At 43.8% G+C, this 27,149-nt stretch overlaps 2 non-coding genes across 2 annotated transcripts; both read left to right on the top strand.

The window, feature by feature from the left end:
- Positions 1 to 19,250: 19,250 nt before the first annotated feature.
- Positions 19,251 to 19,325, top strand: Trnaa-cgc (transfer RNA alanine (anticodon CGC)). Its single transcript has one exon. It is a non-coding gene; the product is annotated as a tRNA-Ala (tRNA).
- A 226-nt stretch (positions 19,326 to 19,551) lies between these two features.
- Trnaa-cgc (transfer RNA alanine (anticodon CGC)) lies at positions 19,552 to 19,626 on the top strand. The gene has a single exon. It is a non-coding gene; the product is annotated as a tRNA-Ala (tRNA).
- Positions 19,627 to 27,149: the final 7,523 nt, after the last annotated feature.

Below are 27,149 nucleotides of genomic sequence, written 5' to 3'. Positions count from 1 at the left end.
GAGATGCTACTAACTGAAATTTAATTATAATAAATTGTACCACGAACAATGCGTTTTGGGTGGATCTTCAGTGTCTCGCTGCCCTCAAATAGCCTACTCTCATTATACGCAAGTTACAATAATTCTTTTGCCGCGAATATGATGTTTCTCATTATTTTATTGGAACGAATCACACAGTTAACAACGGGTTTTGCAGTGATTCTCAATTTGCTGGTGCTCGGAACGGCATATATACGTATGGACTTGAAATGAATGCCAATATGGCGCCTCACAACTCTGTACTGAAGGGAGACGGCGTGCTTGTGACGTAGGTGGCGTTGGGCCATCTCATTGGTCAACGCCCAGACGCACGCTCAGAATATCTGCCATGCCAGATATTCCTCTGCACGTTCGGAAAGACTCCCGAGCGTGCTATTCCACGCTGTGACGTCAGAAACTCGGCACGCTCAACGCTCAACGTTCGGTTGCACGGTCCGTGTGCCGACAGCTTTAGTCGCGACACGTACCTGAGCAAGTCAAGAATGCACTTCAACAGTGTCAGTGTAAGTAAACTGAGGACCATAATCAATGCTACATTGACCCCCGTGTGAATGAATAGGCCGTCCGCTGTGGCCCAGCGATTCTAGGTCCTTCAGTCCGGAGCCGTGCTGCTGCTACGGTCGCAGGTTCGAATACTGCCTCGGGCATGGATGTGTGTGATGTACTTAGGTTTCATTAGTTCTAAGTCTAGGGGACTGATGACCTCAGATGTTAAGCCCCATAGTGCTTAGAGCCATTTGAACCATTTTTTGTTGTTGAATGAATAGGTTTTTTAACCCTTAATATATAACGTATTACCTCTCAAGCCGCACAAGCATTTTCGAGCTCGCTCTGCAAGCTAAGCTGAATTCCAGAGGAATGCTTCTATACATCGCCATCTTCCTCACCGACCCCCCCCCCCCCCCCAAAACACCGGCCTTCCATTTCCCACCTTAAATCGCAAACACAGAAACGTTTTACTGTCGGTTACATTATCTCCTCTTTGGTTGTCGTTGACATGTGTTGGGGTTTCCTATGGCGCTCCTTGTGAACAACGTACCTCTCATAAACAGTACAATAGAAAGTGTGTTGTTTACAGGAACGTGTCAATTTAAACGATCCTAAGTTTAATAAAATTCTTATTCTATGAATGGAGGCAGATGCAGTGATATAAATCAATAAGTAGAAAGCGTTTTTGCGACTGTCAGTGATCTCAGTCTTTATCAAGTATAGTGGAAAGCGCAAATGCTACGTCTATGAAAGATGTGAATGTGATTATACTGAAAGCATTATTTGTTCTCCTCATTTACACATCTGTTTTAAATCGAAGGATCAGAACACTTCTGCTGTTTTGACAACAGTTGGAACAGAAAGGGACGTTTTTTCCGTCATGACCGTGAAGACAGAGCTGAACCAGCAATGTTTATAACATTTGCAGAAAATTGCCAGATGGCTTACGCCATTGGTGCATGTGCTACCACAGATGGAATGCCGGTGTTCTCCATAGGAATACATTTTCAAAATTCTGTAACGTACGGAATTGAAATTCAGAACCTAGTTGTCTCCGAAACATATTGTTTTCTGAGTAACTGCATTTACACAAACAAGGAATTTGGTCGAAGGACTCTCGCAGCAGTCCATAAAATACACACTCCCCATTAAAGCATATATCCGACCTCTCGCTCCAATAGCCGGCCGGGGTGGCCGAACGGTTCTAGACGCTACAGTCTGGAACCGCGCGACCGCTACGGTCGCAGGTTCGAATCCTGCCTCGGGCATGGATATTTGTGATGTCCTTAAAATTAGTTATGTTTAAGTAGTTCTAAGTTCTAGGGGACTGATGACCTCAGAAGTTAAGTCCCATAGTGCTCAGAGCCATTTGAACCTCTCGCACCAATAAAAGGATACATCAAAATGTGACGGCTGACAATTCACGCTTTCTGCAAAACTATCCCAAATCAGGCAACAAAATCGGTTGAGGATGGTTGGGAAAGTAAGGAAAAGCAAAGGAAAAATACCCAAAGGATATCAGCCGAACAGAAGACCTCCTATACAGCACAGTCAATATAGGTTCACAAAAAAATACGACGTCCAATGAAAGCCAAAGCTGTTCCTTTGCTGTCCAGTATGTATTATGAACAGGACACAAATGAGGGAACACGGAAGCCAGAAATTATTCAATTAGGGGGAGTAGACAAGTTTGGTGTTAAGTATTATGTTTTTAGTTCAAAAAGCGGAACCTGTCTATAATGCATGGCAATATTTCTTGTGTAAATGCACAAGTATTTTATAACAGCTGTTCTGGTAATGAACTTTCACATCGGCCGAAATTAACGAAGAAACTTAGAAAGCAGCTTATTGCTCCCCACATGGAAAGAGGATTTGAAAATATCTATCTGGAATTGAGGGCTTGTACTGCGTGAAGTTCTGATTTGTATCACTGAATGCAGCAATGACCGTCTTGACAAAAAGAGACGTATAAAGGTTGTGATCCAACGAAGAGGACGAAAAGGGATATCCCGTGAAAAAAGTGCTCGAATGACGTGTGTGCAAAAGTATCTTTCATACCTTCAGGTGTGGAATACTGATGCCTGCAGTATTCAGTAAAAATTTCTTAATATTCGTTTCTTCATTATTCCACTAAATACGTAAAGCATCAGGTAAAATCAAATGTGTTCAGAGTGGTGGTAAATAGAAATGTAGATTCCAACAGTGAATGTCAAGCTCGTAGATTTTCTTTTTATAACGATCGAATGAAATTTTTAAGCGCAAGTTTAAACCAGGAATTCAGTTTTACTTGAAATTTTATTTGCAACGGAGGTATAATAGTGTTTCAGAACGTACATATGTTGGATAAGAAGTAGTGGCAATACTGTTATAATTCATGGCACACAGCACACAGCTGCTGGACTGCAGGAATTTACATAAGAAGCAAACATTTGTTGGATGAAATTCGAACAATTTTTAACGCTTCCACAGAAGAAACCTATCTGAATAACCACAATTTAAGCAATCAGGGAAAGAATTTTTATAACATTGATTCATTGCCACAGAGAAACAAGTGAAGTTGTGTTGGGTAGTGATTGTTCTGGAACTTGGAAAACTGCCAATTAATTCAAATAATAGAGCTGCATCATTAAATTTTAATGACATGGTAATTACTGATTGTATGTTTATGTTGGGTGTTGAAGACCAGTCTTTCATGAATTTATGAGTGGTTATTTAAGTCAGTACAAGTAAAAAAGTTCAAATAAATTTTCGCCCGGAAATGTTTAATTTATCGGGAATCTGTCCTCTTTGGCTTTTGAAAGGGTGGGGCATTCAAGACGAAATCTGGTGTTAATTCGTTGTAATCGTTACTTTTTTTCTGAGTCAGTATCTTCTGTCTGGTTCGATGCGGCCCGCCACGATTTCCTCTCCTATTCCAACCTCTTCATCTCAGAGCAGCACATGCAACCTTCATCCTCAATTATTTGCTGGGTGCATTCCAATAGCTGTCTTCCTCTCCCGTTTTTACCCTCGATAGATTCTTCTAGTACCATTGAGATTATTCCCGTATGCCTTACTAGATGTCCTATCATCCTATCCCTTCTTCTTGTCAGTCATTTCAATATATTCCATTTCCTGCCGATTCTGTGGAGCACCTCCTCATTCCCTACCTTATCTGTCGATCTAATTTTCAACATTCTTCAACATCCTTTTGAAGCGCTACATCTCAAATCCTTCGATTTTGTCACATTCCGATTTTCCCACAGTCCATGCATCATTACCGCACAATGCTGTGCTCCAAGTGTACGTTCTTAAAAATTTCTACCTCAAATTATGGGTTATATTTGACACTAACAGACTTCTCGTGGCCAGGAATGCCCTTTTTCAGTGGTAGTCAGCTTCTCCTTACCCCGTCTGTCATGGGTTATTTTGCTGCCTGGGTAGCAGAATTCCTTAACTTCATCTATTTAGTAAACACCGATCCTGATTACGTTTCATGGTGCTCTCATTTCTGCTACTTGTCATTACTTTTGTCTTTATTCGTTTTACACTTAGTCCTTGTTCTTTACTCATTGAACTATGCATTCCGTTTAACAGATCCCGTAATTTTCCTGACTTGTCCTGAGGATAGTAACGTCATCCTCGAATCTTACCATTTATATCCTTTCACCTTAAATTTTAATTCCACCCTTGAATCTTTTTTTTTTCTTTTTTTTTTTTTTTAATTTCGGTCATTGCTACTTCGATGTAACTATTGAACAGTAGGGACGAAAGGATACGTCCCAGTGTTACATCCATTTTAATCCGAGCACTTCGTTCCGTTTTACAGTCTTACTGTTCATTTTCGGTTTTTTTACGTATTGAATATCACCCATGTTTCCCTACAGCTTACTCCTACTTTTATTACAATTTCGAACATCTTGCACGATTTTACACTGTCGAGTGCTTTTTCCAGGTCGACACTAGCTATGATTGTAATTTGATTTTTCTTGTTACTTTATCAAACGCCCGCATCTCGTGGTCGTGCGGTAGCGTTCTCGCTTCCCACGCCCGGGTTCCCGGGTTCGATTCCCGGCGGGGTCAGGGATTTTCTCTGCCTCGTGATGGCTGGGTGTTGTGTGCTGTCCTTAGGTTAGTTAGGTTTAAGTAGTTCTAAGTTCTAGGAGACTGATGACCATCGATGTTAAGTCCCATAGTGCTCGGAGCCATTTTGAACTTTATCAAACACTGAAGGTAATAAACATAAATCTTACAGTATCACAAGCATTCTGTCTTTAACACTAATGGATTTATGGAAATTAGTGTCTCGCTTGGCAGTTTCCTGCGTATTTATAAAGAGTATCTCTTCCATCTCCATTATTGTCATTCTCACTAAATTTAGATATTGTTCTGGACCTTCCGTCACAAGCTCTACAATCAGATTCTCACATGCTCCAATGTCATTCCGCTGCCACCTAACCCACTCTGTCTTCCAACACGAACACTGTCGTTTACGTTGTTCCTTTGCCAATAAAAGTATTTAAGTGCAGCAGCAGCACAGTGATGGTCCATCGCAACCTCTCCCTAAACGCCCAGAACTATGATTGAAAAATCTAGCGGAGAGTGCTCTCTCAGATCTTACATACCCTCTTAACTTGTTACGTGTAAACGCTTCTGATATCTGCTCTCACAAGAATCTCAAACATTACAGGTAATACTAGCAAATGATTACCAGACTGTAATGTAACGTCCCCTTAGAAAAATTAATGAATTACTGTGCTGATAAACCCCTGCGTTATTTGATTTTCAAACAGCTGAGCAAAACTGAACGTACTCAGACATTCACTAAAGTGGCACAATATTTTTAGCGCAACGCAATCAGACCTTCAGTAATCCCTACAAAAGAATGGTCTTGACTAACAATAACCTGTACCTTTCATGAACCACTTACCTCACAAAAACCTTCGTTACTCGAACTACTGCAATACAGCGAGCGCCAATACTGCCAACTAAATAAAAGATTGTAACTACTGAAGGCGCTAACTACTGGTAGGCATAGTTAGCAAATGAAAGATTTTGATAGAGAACAAACAATGTATTTACCTTAATAGTCATAATATATATAGCAGTTCATGACATCCATTCTTACAAATGTACTGTTTCTGATGGACACACCTCCAGATCATCCACTCTCAAAACTCCGCCATCTCTCTCCCCACATCTACCACTGCTGGCGGCTCACCTCCAACTGCGCAACGCTACGCACTGTTAACAGCCAACTGTCCAACACTACAATAGCCAACAACAATGCAAACCAGCCACAGACTGCACGCAGCACAGCCAGTGATTTTCATACAGAGCGCTATGTGGCGGTGGCGTTACCAATACAAGAACCTAAACAGCCTACTTACAGTAACTATCAGTGAAACATCGCCCTTGTTGCAAAACAATTCTGCGAGTACTATCAAAGCGTACCAAACTGTCTGAGTGCAAAAAAAATAAAAAATCCATAAGAGCCGGCCGCGGTGGCCGTGCGGTTCTAGGCACTCCAGTCCGGAGCCGCGCTGTTGCTACGGTCGCAGGTTCGAATCCTGCCTCGGGCATGGGTGTATGTGATGTCCTTAGGTTAGTTAGGTTTGAGTAGTTCTAAGTTCTAGGGAACTGATGACCACAGCAGTTGAGTCCCATAGTGCTCAGAGCCATTTGAACCATTTGAACCTATCCATAAGACAGAAACAAGTTGCAAACACCTAATCTATTAGTGTTGTCTGCCTTTTGAACATGAACTCAGCAAGCAAATCAATGCTATCTGATCTTCAGAAAAAGATTGTAACTGACGACTTCACGCTATACGCAATACCCGCATATCTTCTCAGGGAAAGGTAGTCATAAATTACATTTTAAAATTGTAAGGATGTGGTATTCACATGAAAAAATTTAAAGTCTGGCAAAAATGTAAGAGTCCTGCTGGACCGCTAAGTCGAAACAACTTTCTAAACTGATCTGAGGCTTTCCTGGCGAATGTGCTGTATCCAAGGTTCTCGGGTGCCCAGCCTGATCCGATCGTCGAAGTTACACGATTTTTCGGCGAATAACTGTTCCGCCATCATCAGGTGGTGCTGATGGAATGAGCACCACCTGATGATGGGGGAACGGTTATTCGTCGTAATATAGTGGAACTTCGACAATCGGATCCGGCTGGACACCCGAGAACCTTGGATACGAGTTGCTGAACAATGAAAAAAAGAGCTTTTAGCAGCGATCACGCAGTTCCAGACTGCAGCGCCCAGAACCGCTCGGTCACTCAGCCCGGCATTTAGAAGTTATTGTCAAGTTCATTCGTTTGGAGGATCCCAATGTACTGCTGGTTGCTCTTAGACGTGTTATTAGAGGTGGACATCCCAAACGGAAATCTGTTACGTATTCTACTCCTGGGGCACAAGACAGAATTCTTTTGAGGGTAGTCCGCAGCTCGTGGTCGTGCGGTAGCGTTCTCGCTTCCCGCGCCCGGGTTCCTGGGTTCGATTCCCGGCGGGATCAGGGATTTTCTCTGCCTCGTGATGACTGGGTGTTGTGTGATGTCCTTAGGTTAGTTAGGTGTAAGTAGTTCTTAGTTCTAGGGGATTGATGACCTTAGATGTTAAGTCCCATAGTGCTCACAGCCATTTGAACCATTTTTTTTTGGGGGGTGGGGGGTAAATAACAGAGATTAAACAAAATTCGCGACCTCTTTCGGCAGGCGTTCACGAGAAGAAATGAGCCATTCCAATTAAGCATTAATACGTGGATTTTGTAAAAGTATACAGACGCGTTTTCTTTGATGCAAGCCTTGTCTCTCCGAAGTGTTTTATTTACACTCGAAACATATAAAAGGATAAATATACTACAGATAAACGTTGCGCGAGTAAACTGGCTATGACTGAAATACGAAATACGAAAAGCTGAGAGTTGATATAATCTGTTTGAAAGAACCGTACTGTAGAAACAATCGTCTCCCACCCACATTTATTTTCGGGTATGCCAACAGTTCCTGGCCACGATGAGGAATTGACTGCCATTGTGATTACAAGCAGGAAATTCACTTTGGCTATAGTGGCCCAGCTGTATGACAAGCGCGTGGTCACAGTAGAAGTGAAGGATGTGCAGACAAAGCGGATTGTAGTAAGCAGATACCCTTCTCATCCCATCCTACGTTACACAGATAAACTCAGGGCGGCAACTCTTTGTGAACAAGGTGCGTGTCTCCTTGTGCCAACAAATTCGAATGCAAAATCCCCCCTGTGGGACAGTAGCCAGACTGACGAGCAGTGTGAAATGGTAGAGGTAGCAATAAAGGATCTGGGCCTCATTGTTTTAAGTCTAAAAGGCCAACAGAGTACATTAGAGGAACGGGTAGGTGTGGCCACTAGTATAGATGTCAATTTAGCAAATCGCATGGGAGCAGCTAAGATCAATAGTTGGCAAGTGCTCCAGTACCTAACATCCAGGGACCATAATGCAGTTGACGTCGTAGCGGAATTGGCAATAATAGAGGGACACAAGCAGACATCTGGAAAACGGCTGGGATGGCATAGTTGTCTACATTGCTGCGTTTCCAATGAAATAGCTTCCGGTACATATATTCTTGGGTGTGCAGCTACTAACTGAACTCTTGCAAAGCGCACAGGACATTTACATGCCTAAGAAAAAGGTAAAAAGTCAGAATACAATACTTTCAAGTCCAGAACTCTTCTGGCTGAGGAAAAGTGTAAGATCAAGAAGAAGAGCTTCTCAACGTGCTTTAGGGCAATCAGTGCGCACTGCGAGACTCCGTGAATACAGGGCAAATAAGGTGCGCTGCGAAACATTGCTTTGTAAACTAAAAGAATACACGGAGAAGTTTCTACGAAGGCAACTGCTATTAGACATATGCTGAAGCCCACGGAAACTGTTATTGTTGTTGTGGTCCTCACTCCAGAAACTGGTTTGATGCAGCTCCTCATGGTACTCTATCCTGTGCAAGCCTCTTCTTCTCCGAGTAACTACTGCAACCTACATACTTCTGAATCTGCTTATTGTAGTCATCACTTGGTCTCTCTCTACTACGATTTTCATCCCCTTCTCTTCCCTCTAGTACTAAATTGGTGATGCCTTGATGCCTCCGAAGATGTCCTACCAATCGACCTTCTAGTCAGAGTGTACCACAAATTTCTCTTTCCCGCAGTTCTATTCATTACCTCATTAGTTACGCGATCTACCCAAATAATCTTCAGCATTGGTCTGTAGCACCACATCTCCACAGCTTCCAGTCTCTTGTTCCATAAACTTCTCATCGTCAGTGTTTCACATCCATACATGAATACACTCCATACAAATACTTTCAGAAAGGACTTCCTGACACTTAAATCTATACTCGATGTTAACAAATTTCTCTTCTTCAGAAACGGTTTTATTTTCATTGCCAGTCTGCACTTTATATCCTCCCTACTTCGAAAAAAATGGTTGAAATGGCTCTGAGCACTATGGGACTTAACATCTGAGGTCATCAGTCCCCTAGAACTTAGAACTACTTAAACCTAACTAACCTAAGGACATCACACATATCCATGCCCGTGGCAGGCGTCGAACCTGCGACCGCAGAGGTTGCGTGGACCCGGACTGAAGCGCTTAAAACCGCTCGGCCTCCGCGGCCGGCCCCTACATTCACCATCATCAGTTATTTTGCTTACCAAATAAGAAAACACGTCTGCTACTTTAACTGCGTTTCCTAATCTAATTTCTTCATTAATTGCTCTTCCAAGTTCTTTGCTATCTCTGACACAATTACAGTGTTATCGGCAAACGTCGAAGTATTACTTCTTTAATTCCTACTACAATTTTTCTTTTCTTTCCTTTACTGCTTGCTCACTATACAAATTTAATAACATCGGGAAATGGCTATAACCCCGTCTCACCCCCTTCTCAATCACTGTTTCCCTATCGTGGCCCTCTAATCTTAACTGCCATCTGGTTTCTGTGCAAATTTAAAAAGCCTTTCGCTTCCTATATTCTACCCTTGCCGCATCGAGAATTTGAAAGAGAGTATTCCAGTCAACGCCCTCAAAAGCTTTCTCTAAGTCTACAAACGCTATAAGCGTAGGTTTTTCTTTCCTTAACGTATCTTTTATGAGAAGTCATAGGGACAGTATTGCCTCGCGTGTTCCTTAGTGATCTTCCCGAAGGTAGGCTTCTGCCAGTTTTTCCATTCTTCTGTAAAGTTAGTATTTTGCGGCCGTGACTTATTAAACTGATAGTTCGGTAATTTTCACACCTGTCAGCACCTGCTTTCTCCAGAATAGTAATTACTATATTCTTCTTGAAGTCTGCGGGTATTTCATCAGTCTCATACATCTTGCTCACCAGGTGAAACAGATTTGTCATAGCTGGCTTTCCAGACGCCATCAGTACCTCTAACGGAATGTTGTCTATTCACAGGGCCTTGTTTCAACTTAGGTCTTTCAGTGATTTATCAAATTCTTCAAGCAGTATGAAATTCTCTTCTCCTCTTCATCTCTTTTCTCCAAAGACATCTTTAATTTGCCTGCAGGGAGTATCTCTCTTACCCCTACAGATACAGGGTGTTTCAAAAATGACCGGTATATTTGAAACGGTAATAAAAACTAAACGAGCAGCGATAGAAATACACCGTTTGTTGCAATATGCTTGGGACAACAGTACATTTTCAGGCAGACAAACTTTCGAAATTACAGTAGTTACAATTGTCAACAACAGATGGCGCTGCGGTCTGGGAAACTCTATAGTACGATATTTTCCACATATCCACCATGCGTAGCAATAATATGGCGTAGCCTCTGAATGAAATTACCTGAAACCTTTGACAACGTGTCTGGCGGAATGGCTTCACATGCAGATAAGATGTACTGCTTCAGCTGTTCAACTGTTTCTGGATTCTGGCGGTACTCCTGGTCTTTCAAGTGTCCCCACAGAAAGAAGTCACAGGGGTTCATGTCTGACGAATAGGGAGGCCAATCCACGCCGCCTCCTGTATGTTTCGGATAGCCCAAAGCAATCACACGATCATCGAAATATTCATTCAGGAAATTAAAGACGTCGGCCGTGCGATGTGGCCGGGCACCATCTTGCATAAACCACGAGGTGTTCGCAGTGTCGTCTAAGGCAGTTTGTACCGCCACAAAGTCACGAAGAATGTCCAGATAGCGTGATGCAGTAATCGTTTCTGATCTGAAAAATGGGCCAATGATTCCTTTGGAAGAAATGGCGGCCCAGACCAGTACTTTTTGAGGATGCAGGGACGATGGGACTGCAACATGGGGCTTTTCGGTTCCCCATATGTGCCAGTTCTGTTTATTGACGAAGCCGTCCAGATAAAAATAAGCTTCGTCAGTAAACCAAATGCTGCCCACATGCATATCGCCGTCGTCAATCCTGTGCGCTATATCGTTAGCGAATGTCTCTCGTGCAGCAATGGTAGCGGCGCTGAGGGGTTGCCGCGTTTGAATTTTGTATGGATAGAGGTGTAAACTCTGGCGCATGAGACGATACATGGACGTTGGCGTCATCTGGACCGCAGCTGCAACACGGCGAACGGAAACCCGAGGCCGCTGTCGGATCACCTGCTGCACTAGCTGCGCGTTGCCCTCTGTGGTTGCCGTACGCGGTCGCCCTACCTTTCCAGCACGTTCGTCCGTCACGTTCCCAGTCCGTTGAAATTTTTCAAACAGATTCTTTATTGTATTGCTTTTCGGTTACATTAAACCTCCGTTGAAAACTTCGTCTTGTTGCAACAACACTGTGTTCTACGCGGTGGAATTCCAACACCAGAAAAATCCTCTGTTCTAAGGAATAAACCATGTTGTCCACAGCACACTTGCAGGTTGTGAACAGCACACGCTTACAGCAGAAAGACGACGTACAGAATGGCGCACCCACAGACTGCGTTGTCTTCTATATCTTTCACATCACTTGCAGCGCCATCTGTTGTTGAAAATTGTAACTATTGTAATTTCGAAAGTTTGTCCGCCTGAAAATGTACTGTTGTCCCAAGCATATGGCAACAAACGATGTATTTCTATCGCTGCTCGTTTAGTTTTTATGGCCGTTTCAAATATACCGGTCATTTTTGAAACACCCTGTACATGCTTCTATATCCTTACATTTGTCCTCTAGGCATTCCTGCTTAACCATTTTAAACTTCCTGTTGATCTCATTTTTAGACGTTTTTATTCCCTTTGACCTCCTCCATTTATTGAATTTTTATATTTTTCATGTCATCGATTAAATTCAGTATATCTTGTGTTACCCAAGGAATCATACTAGCCCTAGTCCTTTTACCTGCTTCGTCCTCTGCTATCTTCACTACTTCGTCTCTCAAAGTTATCCATTCTTCTTCTTCTGAATTCCTTTCACCTGTTCTTGTCAGTCGTTCCCTAATGATCCCTTTGAAAATCTCTACAACGTCTGGTTTTTTCATTTTATCCAGGTCCCATCTCCTTAAAGTTCCCACCTTTTTGCAATTTCTTCAGTTTTAATCAGCATTTCATAACCGATAAATTTTGGTCAGAGTCCACATCTGCTCCTGTAAATTTCTTTCAGTAAAAACCTGGTTCTGTCTTACCATTACATAATCAATCTGAAACCTTCCGTTAGATCTCTTTCTCCTATACAACTTCCTTTCATGATTCGTAAACCAAATTAAAGAATGCTGTGTTCAAATTTCTACCACACGACTTTCCCTGTAATGCCCTTCCCGCAGTCCATATTCACCTACTACTTTTCCCTCGCTTCCTTTTCCTGCTATCGAATTCTAGTCCCCCATGACTATTAAATATTCGTCTCCAATAACTATCTGAATAATTTCTTTTATTTCTTCATACATTGCCTCAATCTCCTCATCTGCGGAACTAGTTGGCATATAAAACTGTACTGTTGTGGTGGGTGTGAGCTTCATGTCTATCTTGCTTACAATAATGCGTTCAGTACGCTGTTCATAGTAGCTTACCCGTGTTCTTATTTTGTTGTTCATTATTAAATCTGCTCTTGCATTACCCCAATCTGGTTTTGTATTTATAATCGTGTTTTCATCTGACCAGAAGTCCTGTTCCTCAAGCCACCGATTTTCAATAGTTCCAAGAACACACATCAAAAAAAAGTTTCGCATCACCTCGGTTCTGAGATTTCCGGAACCTGTACAGAAAACTGGAATAGAGATCAACATAAAAATCATTTCCGCCGTGTTTATTGCTCATGAAAACCACACATTGCATTATGTACCACCATACAGCGAGACCTTCAGAGGTGGTGGTCCAGATTGTTGTACACACCGGTGTCTCTAACACTTCCTCTTGCATTGATGCAAGCCTGTATTCGTCGTGGCATACTATCCACAAGTTCATCAAAGAAGTGTTGGTCCAGATTGTCCCACTCCTCAACGGAGATTCGGCGTAGATCCCTCAGAGTGGTTGGTGGGTAACGTCGTCCATAAACAGCCATTTTCAATCTATTCCAGGCATGTTCGACCGGGTTCATGTCTTGAGAACATGCTGGCCACCCTAGTCGAGCGATGTCCTTACCCTGAAGAAAGCCCCTCACAAGATATGCACGAAGGGGGCGCGAATTGTTGTCCATGAAGACGAATGCCTCGCCAGTATGCTGACGATATGGCTGCACTATCGGTCGGAGGACGGTATTCACATATCATACAGCCGTTACGGCGCTTTCCATGACCACCAGCGGCGTACATCGGCCCCACATAATGCCATCCCAAAACAGCAGGGATTTTCCATCTTGCTGCACTCGCTGGACAGTGTGTCTAAGGGCGTTCTGCCTGACCAGGTTGCCTCCAAACAGGTACCCGACGATTATCTGGTTGAAGGCACATGCGACACTCATCGGCAAAGAGAACGTGATGCCAATCCTGAGCGGTCCATTCGGCGTGTTGTTGAGCCCATCTGTACCGCGCTGCATGGTCTCGTCGTTGCAAAGATGGACCTCGCCATGGACGTGTGGAGTGAAGCTGCGCATCATGCAGCCTATTGCGCACGGTTTCAGCCGTAACACGACGTCATGTCGCTGCACGAAAAGCATTATTGAACGTGGTGGCATTGCTGTCAGGGTCCCTCCGGGCCATAATCTGTAGGTAGCGGTCATCCACTGCAATAGTAGTCCTTGGGCGACGCGAGCGAGGCATGTCATCGACGATTCCTGTCTCTCTCTGTATCTCCTCCAAGTCTGAACAACATCACTTTGGTTCACTCCGAGACGCCTGGACACTTCCCTTGTTGAGAGCCCGTCCTGGCACAAAGTAACAATGCGGACGCGATCGAACCGCAATATTGACCGTCTAGGCGTGGTTGAACTACAGACAACACTAGCCGTGTACCTCCTTCCTGGTGGAATGACTGGAACTGATCGGCTGTCGGAACCCTTCCATCTAACAACCGCTGCTCATGCATGGTTGTTTACATATTTGGACGGGTTTAATGACCTCTCTGAACATTCAGAGAGACTGTGTCTGTGATACAATATCCACAGTCAACGTCTTTCTTCAGGAGTTCTGGGAAACGACATGATACAAAGCTTTCTTTATGTGTGTATATCTAGCTTTGGCTTATCGATTTGCCTTTTAAATTTTCTGACATACCTGCCCGATTAAGGGATCCGACATTTCACGCTCCGATCCGTAGAACGCCAGTTTTGTTTCTCCTGACAACGTCATCCTCCAGAGTATTTCCCGCCCGGAGTTCCGAATGGGGGACTATTTTACATCCGGAATATTGTGCCCAAGAGGATGCCTTCATCATTTAACCATATAGTAGAGCTGCATGACCTCGGGAAAAATTACGGCTGTAGTTTCCCATCTTGCTTTCAACCATTCGTAGTACCAGCGTAGCAAGGCCATTTTGGTTGATATTAAAATGACAGATCAGTCAATCATCCGGACTGTTACCTCTGTAACTACTGAAAAGGCTGCTGCCCCTTATCAGTATCCACTAACATAGGCACTGCAATACATGTGCAGCTTAGATGTGAACTAGATAACGAACAGGACAATGAATTGCTGGTGATACCTTTCGCTCAAGCAGGAACTGCTTTCGCAATTTCCAAGCTCAAAACCTTAGTGGCACTTGGTCTGGGTGGCGTTAACGCTGAAGTCATGCGCATGGTAGGTCCACTGGTAATGCTATATTTGACAGCATTACTAAGAGAGGCGTTGCGAAGAGGGAGGATCCCGGCGATACGGAAAACAGATAGTGCAGTAGTGATTAAAAATGGAAAGGATAAAGAGCCGGAATCACCGAAGAGCTATAGACCTATTTTCTTATTAAACGTCTTGGCCAAGGTGCAGTAGCGTCTGTTCTGTGACTGGCTGCAGGCGCGCTGGGAGCTATTTCATCTAAGCCAGTGTCACTGCGGATGGAGAACAGGAAAGCGTGTAGATGGTGCGATTAACAGAGCTCTGTAGATTGTAGAAGATTCGACAGAAAAGCATGCAGTCGCGCTCTTGATTGGCATTGCAGGCGCATTCCATAATAATTGCTGACCTGTGAGGATTTCACAGAGATCTGTGAGAGGATTTCACAGAGATCGAGATCTCGGTGTCCCCAGATATCGATATGACAGCTTTGTAGATTACTATTATGGATATATCGTTCAGTGACTTGCGGGGCACAGCAAGGTAATCAAAAAGATTACCAAGGGCTTTCCTCAAGGATCCATAAGTGGTCCATTGTTCGGGTTCAGCCCTTATTACATCTGTTAGACGCTGCAGATGCTACTGTAAGTGTTGTGTCATATGCAGATGACGTCATAATAATTGTGTCTGCAGATTCCATGGTGAGACTTGAGGAAAAGACGCATGATGTACTTGCTCAGATGCAGAATTGCCGCAAGGGCAACAAACTGACTACAGCTGTTCATAAAACCCCGTACATACTTCTGAATGAAAGACTTCCCCTTGCCAGAAATCCCTCACTGAGGCTTTACATAATCCCTGTGAAATTCTGTATTGTTTGTAGATATTTAGGCAGTGTTCTAGACGAGAAAAGGAACTTTTTAGAACATATATAATCTGTCAGTCAGACAGTGGCTAAAATTATGCATAAGACTGCTCTTGCTGACTGCTGACGATTGGTTACATGTGGCGCGGTCATATCACGAAGCTATCTCCAACGCCATTGTGGACTTCGCTGTAAGCGTCCGGGCGCATCGCCTTCGATTATTCAGCTAAAAAACACTACTGCAACGAATTCAGCACAGCGCACTTTCGAGGCTAATCGTTGCCTTTCGCAATACACCTGTAGAGGATTTACTGGCAATCTTCGAGATAAGTCGGATGGATGTCGTGGTACGTTACAGGTCAGTGCTGTATTGATTAGGGCGCGGACAATACGATCGTGTGTACGAGGTCACAGGAACTCATATTACTGATAAAAGACATTTACGATCCTGGATGGTATATGAATGACAATATGACTGGCACACTAGAAGCACTGAAAAAACCTAAGCTCAGGAACAGGCTCATACAGTGCGAGATTCTCACCTACTCGGTGGTTCTAGCAACAGGCTAGACAAGGCAACTTCCGACTCGTGCGTAGGCTGCCGCTAAAATCACAACACAAAAGTCTGCGTTCGGAGTGTTGTCGTGACAGGAAGCGTGGACTCTCGATGAACTGCACCGCACTGTGTTTAGCGATGAATCGCGGTTTTACACTTCAGACAACCATCATCATCTAGTATGGCGGCCAACTAGGAAGAATCTTATTCTTCCAATGTTATGGAGAGGCTCAATAGTGCTACCTGCAGCGTCATGGTGTGGGATGTCACAGGGTATGCCTTCGGCTCACGGCTGTTTGAATAGACGGTACTTTAAGTGCGCAATGATATCCTGTGTCCTCGTGTGATACCTCTCAAGTGACAGTCTCGTCTAATCATTTTATCATAGGAGGCCGCAAGATCACGTATGGCAGCCTGTTCCAACCGAGCTCCAGGGAGCTCGAAGGTACGAAGTGGTCTCGAGTTTATGTTTGGTAGTATAAATGGAATTTTCGATGTTCAAAAGTGTAGGAGTAGGAAAACAGCTTTGATTTATATAACGAAATATGATTCCCAGCCTATGTCAAATTGTAATGATTCAGCTCTGTCTTTTAACGTCCGCGTTCGTAGATGGGCCGAACGTACAAATTTTATTGATTACACAGATCCGTTTTTAGTTAACAATTGGTCCCGTATTCGTTTTATCGAAAAATATTTTGAATCATTTCAGGCAAACAAACTAGTGATTAGGACGCTTTCTGAGTGTCATTTAGAGTATAATGGCTGGGCGGGCCGTGTTGTTCGGTGGTATAACCAGGCCTTTCGGTCCAAGGAGGTACGTAAGAAACAACTATATTTGTATGGTGACACAAATATCGGCAAGTCTATATTGATTGAGAAAATCGTGTCTCGCTGACAACATGTTTATCTTCCCTTTTGTTCCGAATTCGGATTTGGAGGGTATGATCCCCGTGTCCATAATGTAATTGTATTTGAAGAATTTGAGTGCTCGAGGTGGCGTCCTTATGCTTCAATTCTGAAGCGCATAGTTGAAGGACGACCTGTGACAGTTAATGTAAAGAATAAGCCGGGTATCGTTATTAAACATCGAGGCTTGGTTGTATTTGTGTCGAATGAATTCTCTATTGGTGATGAAGCATTAATTTCGCGGTTGAATGTAGTGCATGCGGATTGTCATATTCTTCATTGTTCGTCATTGAAGGCATTTAAAAGCACTCTGGAGCGCTCACTGCGGCAGCTCGGAGCCCGCGTGGAGCGGGAAAGCGAACTCACTGCCCCCTGGCCTCATGCAGCCGCAACTGACGCAATGATCCGTGTTCAATGACAGCTATGACTAGCCGCGGGAGCCCTGTACTTCCATTGGAGGATACCTTTCTATTCATTGAGAGGGATGGTCGTCCGCAGTGTGTTGTGTCATAAAGTATTTAATTCTGCGAACAGGTACAATATACAACGGTATAATACATGTCTTCAAGTAAATGAAGAACTCTTGGATGTGGTACCACTTGATTACACCGCAACAGGACGTGACATTTTTTTAAGCTGTTTGTGAATCAGTGGACAATATGAATTTGCCGTGGGATAAGCTCCATTCTGTAGCGACAGACGGTGCACCACAAATGATCGGGTGTCGCCAAAGTTTTGCTTCTCGTTTGAAAAATAAAGTCAGGGACGTATCCAGGAAAGACATTTTCACTCTTCAATGTTTTATTCGTCAAGAGGCACTGTGTGCTGAAACAGTAGAGCTAGGTGGCGTAACGAAAGATGTCGTGAAGTGTGTGAATTTTGTGCGGCGTCACGGTATGAATCATCACCAATTCAAAGGATTCCTGAAAGATATGGAAGCAGAGTGCGGGGATATACCGTACCACAGTACAGTTCGTTGACTGAGTCGGGGAAAAGTTCTTGATGTTTTCTTTACTATTCGTGAGGAAGTAACCCTTTTTCTCGAAATGAAAGAGGAAGAAATGCGTTGTCTGAAAGATATAAAATGGAAATCAGACCTGGCGTTCCTAGCTGACATAACTATGCATCTGAATAATTTAAATCTGTCATTGTAGGGCAAAGGGCAGCTAATCGTTGACATGCACGACCAGATCAGAGTGTTCATGGGAAAGTTACGATTATTTGAGAGGCAGATGAATAATGGACAGTTAACGTTGTAAGACGTATGCTTTGCCGGCCATGGGCGAGGCATGACAGTATCTCTGACCAGAGAGTAGTTTGTCGTTAGTTGTTGCTTGTCGCTAGTCTGCTCTTGTCTGCGCGAGTCGACAGTAGTAGTCTGGTGTAGTCTGCCTGAGTCGGCGGGAGTCGGCATTTGTCGGCTGTGTGCCCTGCTCGCGACTCTGGTCAGGACTCTGGAGGATGAATATTGTTGTAGAAGGTAAAGAAGCAGCCTTGCGCATATTTAATAATGTATGTTAATTGTAATTTAATTTGTTCCAAAAAATGCACCAATATTAATTTTTATAATATAAAGTAACTCTTTTAAAGAAAAGCATTCATTTCAATTTAAAGAATATTTCCAATGCATGATCATTCCTTCCAAGAATAAATATATATATATATATACGCCAGCATTGCACGAAGCTGTGTCGAAAAATATCTAATTAAGAGCAGATATATTTGCAGTTTTTATTGAGGTAAGAATTTTTGCTTTTTTATTCAGAATACAGGGCCGAAGGGCAGCGCTGCTGTCCTCACAAAATTTATCAGGTTACTAAACTTTTTTATTATTTTGAAGTTTAGGAATTTTTCTGTTTCGAACTTGACATGAAATGAGAAAAGAATTTTGTGGGAACATTAAATGTGAATGCATTTCTGCGCACAGACTATAAATGGGAGCCAATTTTGTTCGGAGGTTACAATATTTAAAATTCATATAATTATTATTTTGTGGGGAGTTTACGCATGGTTCATATTTTAAATATAAACAATTCTTTTGGGAGGTTAGACTTGGCTCCATTTTCATTTTAATTTTTTGTGGGGAGGTTACAACGCTCTTCAATAGTCTTGCTTCTTTAAAACTACATGAAGGTACTACTTTCGGCGATTACCAAGCAAAGTTAAAGCAGCTCATCACGTCGTTTGAAACACGATTCCGAGACCTGACTAGTTTGGAAATGGAACTTAAGGTGAAACTTCCTGGCAGATTAAAACTGTGTGCCCGACCGAGACTCGAACTCGGGACCTTTGCCTTGCGTGAGTCGTGCTTCGGTAGCTCAGTTGGTAGAGCACTTGCCCGCGCAAGGCAAAGGTCCCGAGTTCGAGTCTCGGTCGGGCACACAGTTTTAATCTGCCAGGAAGTTTCATATCAGCGCACACTCCGCTGCAGAGTGAAAATCTCATTCTGGAAACATCCCCCAGGCTGTGGCTAAGCCATGTCTCCGCAATATCCTTTCTTTCAGGAGTGCTAGTTCTGCAAGGTTCGCAGGAGAGCTTCTGTAAAGTTTGGAAGGTAGGAGACGAGGTACTGGCAGAAGTAAAGCTGTGAGTACCGGGCGTGAGTCGTGCTTCGGTAGCTCAGTTGGTAGAGCACTTGCCCGCGCAAGGCAAAGGTCCCGAGTTCGAGTCTCGGTCGGGCACACAGTTTTAATCTGCCAGGAAGTTTCATATCAGCGCACACTCCGCTGCAGAGTGAAAATCTCATTCTGGGAACTTAAGGTGTTCAGCAATCCTTTTTCAGTTTCCTCCGATGACTTGTCATCGTCAGTTCAATTGGAGATTATTGATTTGCAAAATTGAACTTTGTTGAAATTGAGGTACTACAACACGTTGCATTTGTCACGATGGTATCGTTCATTACAGCAAAAAACTTTTCCCAAGCTACACAACAATGCGACTCAGATCATGTGCATGTTTGGATCTACGTATTGTTGTGAGCAGCATTTCTCAGCAATGAAAAGAGTAAAAAGTAAGGAACGATCGTTTCTTCAGGATGCAACAATGAAGGCCATCCTCCGCATTGACGCTGCGAACAGTTTGGCGACTGATATTTCCGATCTTGAAATGTAAAGAAAATTTCAAGCTACAGAGGCCCAATAAATTTAGTATGCAATTTCTTGTAAAACAGTTGTTTCTTGAATGAGATTTTCACTCTGCAACAGAGTGTGCGCTGATATGAAACTTCCTGGCAGATTAAAACTGTGTGCCCGACCGAGACTCGAACTCGGGAGCACATGCCCGCGAAAGGCAAAGGTTCCGAGTTCGAGTCTCGGTCGGGCACACAGTTTTAATCTGCCAGTATGTTTCATATCAGCGCACACTCCACTGCAGAGTGAAAATCTCATTCTGGAAACATCCCCCAGGCTGTGGCTAAGCCATGTCTCCGCTATATCCTTTCTTTCAGGAGTGCTAGTTCTGCAAGGTTCGCAGGAGAGCTTCTGTAAAGTTTGGAAGGTAGGAGACGAGATACTGGCAGAAGTAAAGCTGTGAGTACCGGGCGTGAGTCGTGCTTCGGTAGCTCAGATGGTAGAGCACATGCCCGCGAAAGGCAAAGGTCCCGAGCTCGTGTCTCGGTCGGACACACAGTTTTAATCTGCCAGGAAGTTTCAGTTGTTTCTTATTTATTACCTGAACATGGTATTTCCTTACGTAGCATGTAACCACGTTTTAGCAGCTAAGAGTATGAGGTTGTCGATACTGTAAGACGCAGCTGGCGCATCAAAACGATTGCCTTGCCGCCTGCCTCAGCCAGCCGTGCCACGTGGCCGCGTGCCGGCATACTGGAATGGTCACAGCGAGCGACACGGCTCCCTGGAGCAGAGAGCGCTCCGGGCTCACAACGGAGCCGACGAGCTGGAACAGCCTGACGTATGGCAAATATGTCCATGAAATGTGTGACTAATGTTGGCGTACTCCCATGATTTCCTGATAAGTAAATGATAGGACTTGTGTCGGACCAGCTCGAAAGTCGACTCTGTCCCAGTGCTAGTATCCAGGATATCGAAGACCAGCTACAACACATGTAGGCCAATTAGCATCAGGACAGGATGTAACAGCTTTACGACACGCTTCCCAACAGAACCAGTGCTTTCATCCATGCCAGAAGGGGTGTAATGTAATTCTGGTCAGTGGGCTGATACTGTTCAAGCTTAACGTCAAGTGCCGGCACGCCAGGTGGGAACGTCAGAGCAGAGAGGGCTGTGAGACGGCGTCAGCCAATTGCACGCTGACCGACCCCTCTCCAGGACGACAACGTGATGGCAGTGCCCTCTACACAAAGCGCCGCGCCCCCTGGCCGCAGCTCAGTTCTGCCAGTCGCACGTGTTCCTCAGCAGCGAGTTCAAGAATAGCATCAAGACTAGTCATTTCGCTTCTACTACGTAGCATTGTCTGTACTGAAGAGATTTCTTATTTTGTTTGGTTGCGACACATCTGTTTAACATAAGGTTAAGTATTGTACCCATTTCATTTTGTAATAAAATTCATTCATACGATTTCCTTGAATTGTTCTCTAGCCCCTCCTCCCCCCCCCCCCCCCCCGACCATCAGCCTTCCTGTGTACTTTATAGTGCAGTGTTTAAGTGATTTGTCACTGTTGTGCGTCCCCTTTTTTACGTGTTGTGAACAGACACCATCCTGTCACTATTGTTGTTGTTGCCTTCCGTCCTGAGACTGGTTTGATGCAGCTCTCCATGCAACTCTATCCTGTGCAAGCTTCTTCATGTCCCAGTACTTACTGCAACCTACATCCTTCTGAATCTGCTTAGTGTATTCATCTCTTGGTCTCCCTCTACGATTTTTACCCTCCACGCTGCCCTCCAATGCTAAATTTGTGATCCCTTGATGCCTCAGAACATGTCCTACCAACCGGTCCCTTCTTCTTCTTGTCAGGTTGTGCCACAAACTCCTCTTCTCCCCAGTTCTATTCAATACTTCCTCATTAGTTATGTGATCTACCCATCTAATCTTCAGCATTCTTCTGTAGCACATCCTGTGACTAGGTGTGTTTTTTAGCTCTTGCGAACAGAAACCAGACTGTCGCCATGTTTTTTTTAATTGTGCCTCCCTAATTACTATGTGTTTTAGTCCGCTTCAACAACCATTTGTTTCATATTTTAACTTCCGCAACATTTCGCTGTGTTACAGTTTTAAACAGTCACTGTTTTATCTCCTGTTTTTATTCTTTGTTCCCTACTCATTATGTTTTTAAACTCTTCTGTAGGCTGCAGAGCGGCATATTTCGCTGCTGCCAGCCCACCCCTTCCCTATGGGGGGGGGGGGGGGGGAAATCGAAATACAATTAAAAAAAAATTCTCCAGCGTTCCAAGAAAGCAGGCTTGCTAGGGACCCCATTTTTTATGAGTAGGCAGCATATGACAGATACAACCAAGTTTGACTCGCTTGTGTCATCACCGAATCAGTAGAAAAGTGATATAGAGGTAGCGTCTTGGATCAATAATGTGACCATCCTGGTTCCCGGTTTCGAACCCAGAGGTTACTTAAATTTTGAATGAAGATCTTCAGCGATGGCGGCCGAAGACTTTCGGTATAAGAAGTCAATCTCGTCTGCAAACGGCCTTGCCAAAGAGGGCGGAAAGAAGGGCAGGGGTTAAGGGCACTCTTTTGCCATTGGGGTGTGAAACCGCCCCTGAAAGGCGGAATTATTAGCGGTAATCAACGGCTTGAGAAAGCAGCGGGAATGGAAACCGCTGTTTGAATGACAAATAAGGTGTATCCACAGGAGAGGTGGCCAGTAGTAGGAAAAAGTGTCACGATGATCTCTCCATTGGAAAAAAAGAGTCCAGTTTACTCTCCCCCCAACCCGTTACCCCTTAGGATCTCTGTGAGAGAAACGCCCAGGTGGAGGTGACCGCATGAGAAAAAGAGGGAACAACCAAGGAAGGGGTAATAGAGCGATGAGTGTCAGAAGCCTGAACGTGGTAGGGAACCAAGAAAATCTTAAAAGGATAACACAGAGGCACAGTCGAGATATAGTGGGGATCAGTGGACTGAAATGGTAAGACGATAAGGATTTCTGACCAGAAGAGTATAGGGTAATATCAACAGCAGCAGGAAATAATATAGCGGGAGAAGCAATTTTTATGAACAGGAAGATCGGACATAGTGTGAGATACTGCGCGCAGTAGCTCATCTTATTCGACAGCAAACCAATAACAGCATCAACAGCTCAAGTGAGCAAGCTGACACCAGAATCAGCAGGTGAAGAGATGGAGAGAGTATATGAGGATATATAACAAGTAATTCTGTACTCTAAAGGAGATTAAAATCTAATAGTCAGGGTGGACTGCATTGCAATTGTAGAGAAGGAATAGAAGAAAGAGTTAAGGGAGAATATGAGCTTGGTAGTAGGAGTGAAAGAGGAGATAAACTAGTTGTGTTCTGCAGAAAATTTCAGTTCGGAATAGCAAACACACTGTTCAAATATCGCGAGACAAATAGATATACTTGGAATAGACCTGGAAATACGGGAACATTAAAGCTAGATTACACTACCATCAGACAGAGATTCCGAAATCAGATATTGGTTTGTGAGCTGTGTTCTGGAGCCGATAAACACCCAGACCACAATTTATTAATGATGAAGACTATACTGAAGTTTCAGTGAATCGTACGGAAAAATCAGTGTGGAAGGCAGTGAGGAATGATGAGACGCCTTTTAAGTTCGCTGAAGACTTGGGTGCTTCGATAAGGAACACCACGGAGGAGTGAACATCTCTATAGAAAGTAATCACAGATGTTGGTAAAATAAACATGAGTATAAGGCAAGCAACTGTAAAGACACTTCGGAAAATGGATGACATACTTCAATTGATCAATGAAAGAAGGAGGTACGAAAATGTTAAGGGAAAGAAAGGAATACAACAATGTAAATTGCTCAGGAATGAAATAAATGTTATGTGCACGGAGCCAAGGCGGGGAGATTGCAGGAACAGTGTGAAAAAAACAGAAAAGAAAATGTTTATCGAGAGTACTGACTCAACAAACAGAGCAGTCAAAACAACCTTCGATGAAAGTAAAAGTAATGGCGGTAACATTTAAGAGGGCGATGGAAATTCCATTGCTAAATGCAGAGGAGAGTCCAGATAAGTGCAAACAGCACACTAAAGACCTCCATGAATTGGTGCTATACGGGAAGAAACTGGAGTCGATATGTAAAAGATAAGGGAACAGTAATAAAACTTAAATGAGCATTAAAACACTTCAGATTAAGATAGAAGGCATAGATAACATTAAGGAAATATTGTGAGAAGCGCAAACAAACGACTCTTCGTTGGTGCGTAGGCCTATAAAATAGTCCAAATGGCTCTGAGCACTATGGGACTTAACATCTATGGTCATAAGTCCCCTAGAACTTAGAACTACTTAAACCTAACTAACCTAAGGACAGCACACAACACCCAGCCATCACGAGGCACGAGCCCTGACCCCGCCGGGAATCGAACCCGGGAACCCGGGCGTGGGAAGCGAGAACGCTACCACACGACCACGAGATGCGGGCGTAGGCCTATAATCTGTGAGAGTGACGACGTATCACCAGCCTTTCGGGAAAGTGTCGTGCACATATGCCGATGACGATACTGTCCTGAGTGATATTGCAGAAAAATTAAAAGATCTGTAAAACAGAATGTATAGTAAAATGAGTACAGGATATAGATTGCAGTAAACCGAAGAAAGACGGCAGTAATAAGAATAGCAAGAAACTTAACATCGAAACTGGTGATCACAAAGTAGACGAAGTAAAGGAATACAGCTACCTCGAAAAGAAAATTAAGCATCACGGACGATATAAGGAGGACATGAGAAGCAGGCTAGCACAGGCAAAGAGGGCTTTCCTGGCTAGAGATGTCGGTAGGTTTCAAATAAACATCTTAATATGAAGAAGAAATTTCTGATAATGTACGTTTTGAGAACAGAATTGTATGGTAGTAAATCACGGCCCCTAGGAAAAGAGGAACAGAAGTGAATCGAAGCGATTGAGTTACGGTACTATGAAAGAATTTTAAAAATTTGGTGGACTGATAAGGAATGAGGAAGTTCTTCTGAGAATAGACGAAGAAAGAAACGTACCGAAAACGCTAACAAGAAGAAGGGACATGTTGATAGGACATGTGTTCAGATATCAGGGAATTACTATTATGGTACTACCGGGAGCTTTAGAGGGTAACACTGCAGAGCAGGGCCGGCCAAACGCTGCACAGTGAGCAGACGTGCGGAAGTGCTGCACATGTGCGCACGTGTGCGACAGCGAGCGACAGCGACATCTGTTATTAGACATGCGTCCTAAATGAACGGTGGCGGCTCCACTTCCCTGTGGTACAAGCAAGAGCGCAACATATCCAGTATCGTTTACCCCTGGTGACCGTAAACTTAACAGAGAAGTACTGAGAAATGGCAAGTACTGTGAAAAACCAAAGGACGGGACATCTACGTTCTCAGTCGTTTAAAAATGACTGGGACCTGCAATTCTTTTTTGTAGCCGTTGGCGAAGACTCACAGTGTTTGCTGTGCCGCCGAATGATAGGCGGCCAGCGCAAGTTTTCAATTGAAAGGCATTACAATACACATCACAAAGACGAATGTAGTGTACTCAACTGTGAAGAACGGCAAGCAGAATTAAATGTCCTTAAGAAAATGGATGAGACACATCAACTCGATTTTACTGTACGTCAAAGTAACTGACACTTCTTGAACTCTTAGTTTCTTGTGTTAGATTTATGTCTGTTTTACTGTACGCAGTACAATGTACTGTTTTCAATTTTCCAGAATGACAAGCACACTAAATCTTTACTGCGAGCAAGTTTTAAAATCGCATTAACACTTGCACAATCTGGGAAACCCTTTTCCGAAGGGGAGTTTGTGAAAGGGTGTCTAACCGATGCCGCAGAACTCGTGTGTCCCACGAACGTTAACATGTTTCAAGAAATCAGTCTATCCAAACAAACAGTGACAAGACGTATCAGTGCTATGGCCGGCGATCTGCACTCGATGAAGCAACAGATTTTACAGATACAGCCCAGGTTGTGATATATAGGGTGTTTCAAAAATGACCGGTATATTTGAAACAACAATAAAAACTAAACGAGCAGCGATAGAAATACACCGTTTGTTGCAATATGCTTGGGACAACAGTACATTTTCAGGCAGACAAACTTTCGAAATTACAGTAGTTACAATTTTCAACAACAGATGGCGCTGCAGTCTGGGAAACTCTATAGTACGATATTTTCCACATCATGCGTAGCAATAATATGGCGTAGTCTCTGAATGAAATTACCCGAAACCTTTGACAACGTGTCTGGCGGAATGGCTTCACATGCAGATGAGATGTACTGCTTCAGCTGTTCAATTGTTTCTGGATTCTGGCGGTACACCTGGTCTTTCAAGTGTCCCCACAGAAAGAAGTCACAGGGGTTCATGTCTGGCGAATAGGGAGGCCAATCCACGCCGCCTCCTGTATGTTTCGGATAGCCCAAAGCAATCACACGATCATCGAAATATTCATTCAGGAAATTAAAGACGTCGACCGTGCGATGTGGCCGGGCACCATCTTGCATAAACCACGAGGTGTTCGCAGTGTCGTCTAAGGCAGTTTGTACCGCCACAAATTCACGAAGAATGTCCAGATAGCGTGATGCAGTAATGGTTTCGGATCTGAAAAATGGGCCAATGATTCCTTTGGAAGAAATGGCGGCCCAGACCAGTACTTTTTGAGGATGCAGGGACGATGGGACTGCAACATGGGGCTTTTCGGTTCCCCATATGCGCCAGTTCTGTTTATTGACGAAGCCGTCCAGGTAAAAATAAGCTTCGTCAGTAAACCAAATGCTGCCCACATGCATATCGCCGTCATCAATCCTGTGCACTATATCGTTAGCGAATGTCTCTCGTGCAGCAATGGTAGCGGCGCTGAGGGGTTGCCGCGTTTGAATTTTGTACGGATAGAGGTGTAAACTCCGGCGCATGAGACGATACGTAGACGTTGGCGTCATTTGGACCGCAGCTTCAACACGGCGAACGGAAACACGAGGCCGCTGTCGGATCACCTGCTCCACTAGCTGCACGTTGCCCTCTGTGGTTGCCGTACGCGGTCGCCCTACCTTTCCAGCACGTTCATCTGTCACGTTCCCAGTCCGTTGAAATTT

This window comes from Schistocerca cancellata, chromosome 2 (genome assembly GCF_023864275.1).
Source record: "Schistocerca cancellata isolate TAMUIC-IGC-003103 chromosome 2, iqSchCanc2.1, whole genome shotgun sequence".
Lineage (NCBI taxonomy): Eukaryota > Metazoa > Arthropoda > Insecta > Orthoptera > Acrididae > Schistocerca > Schistocerca cancellata.
Note: the sequence above shows the minus strand (reverse complement) of the source record. Positions and strands in the feature narration are given on the sequence as shown.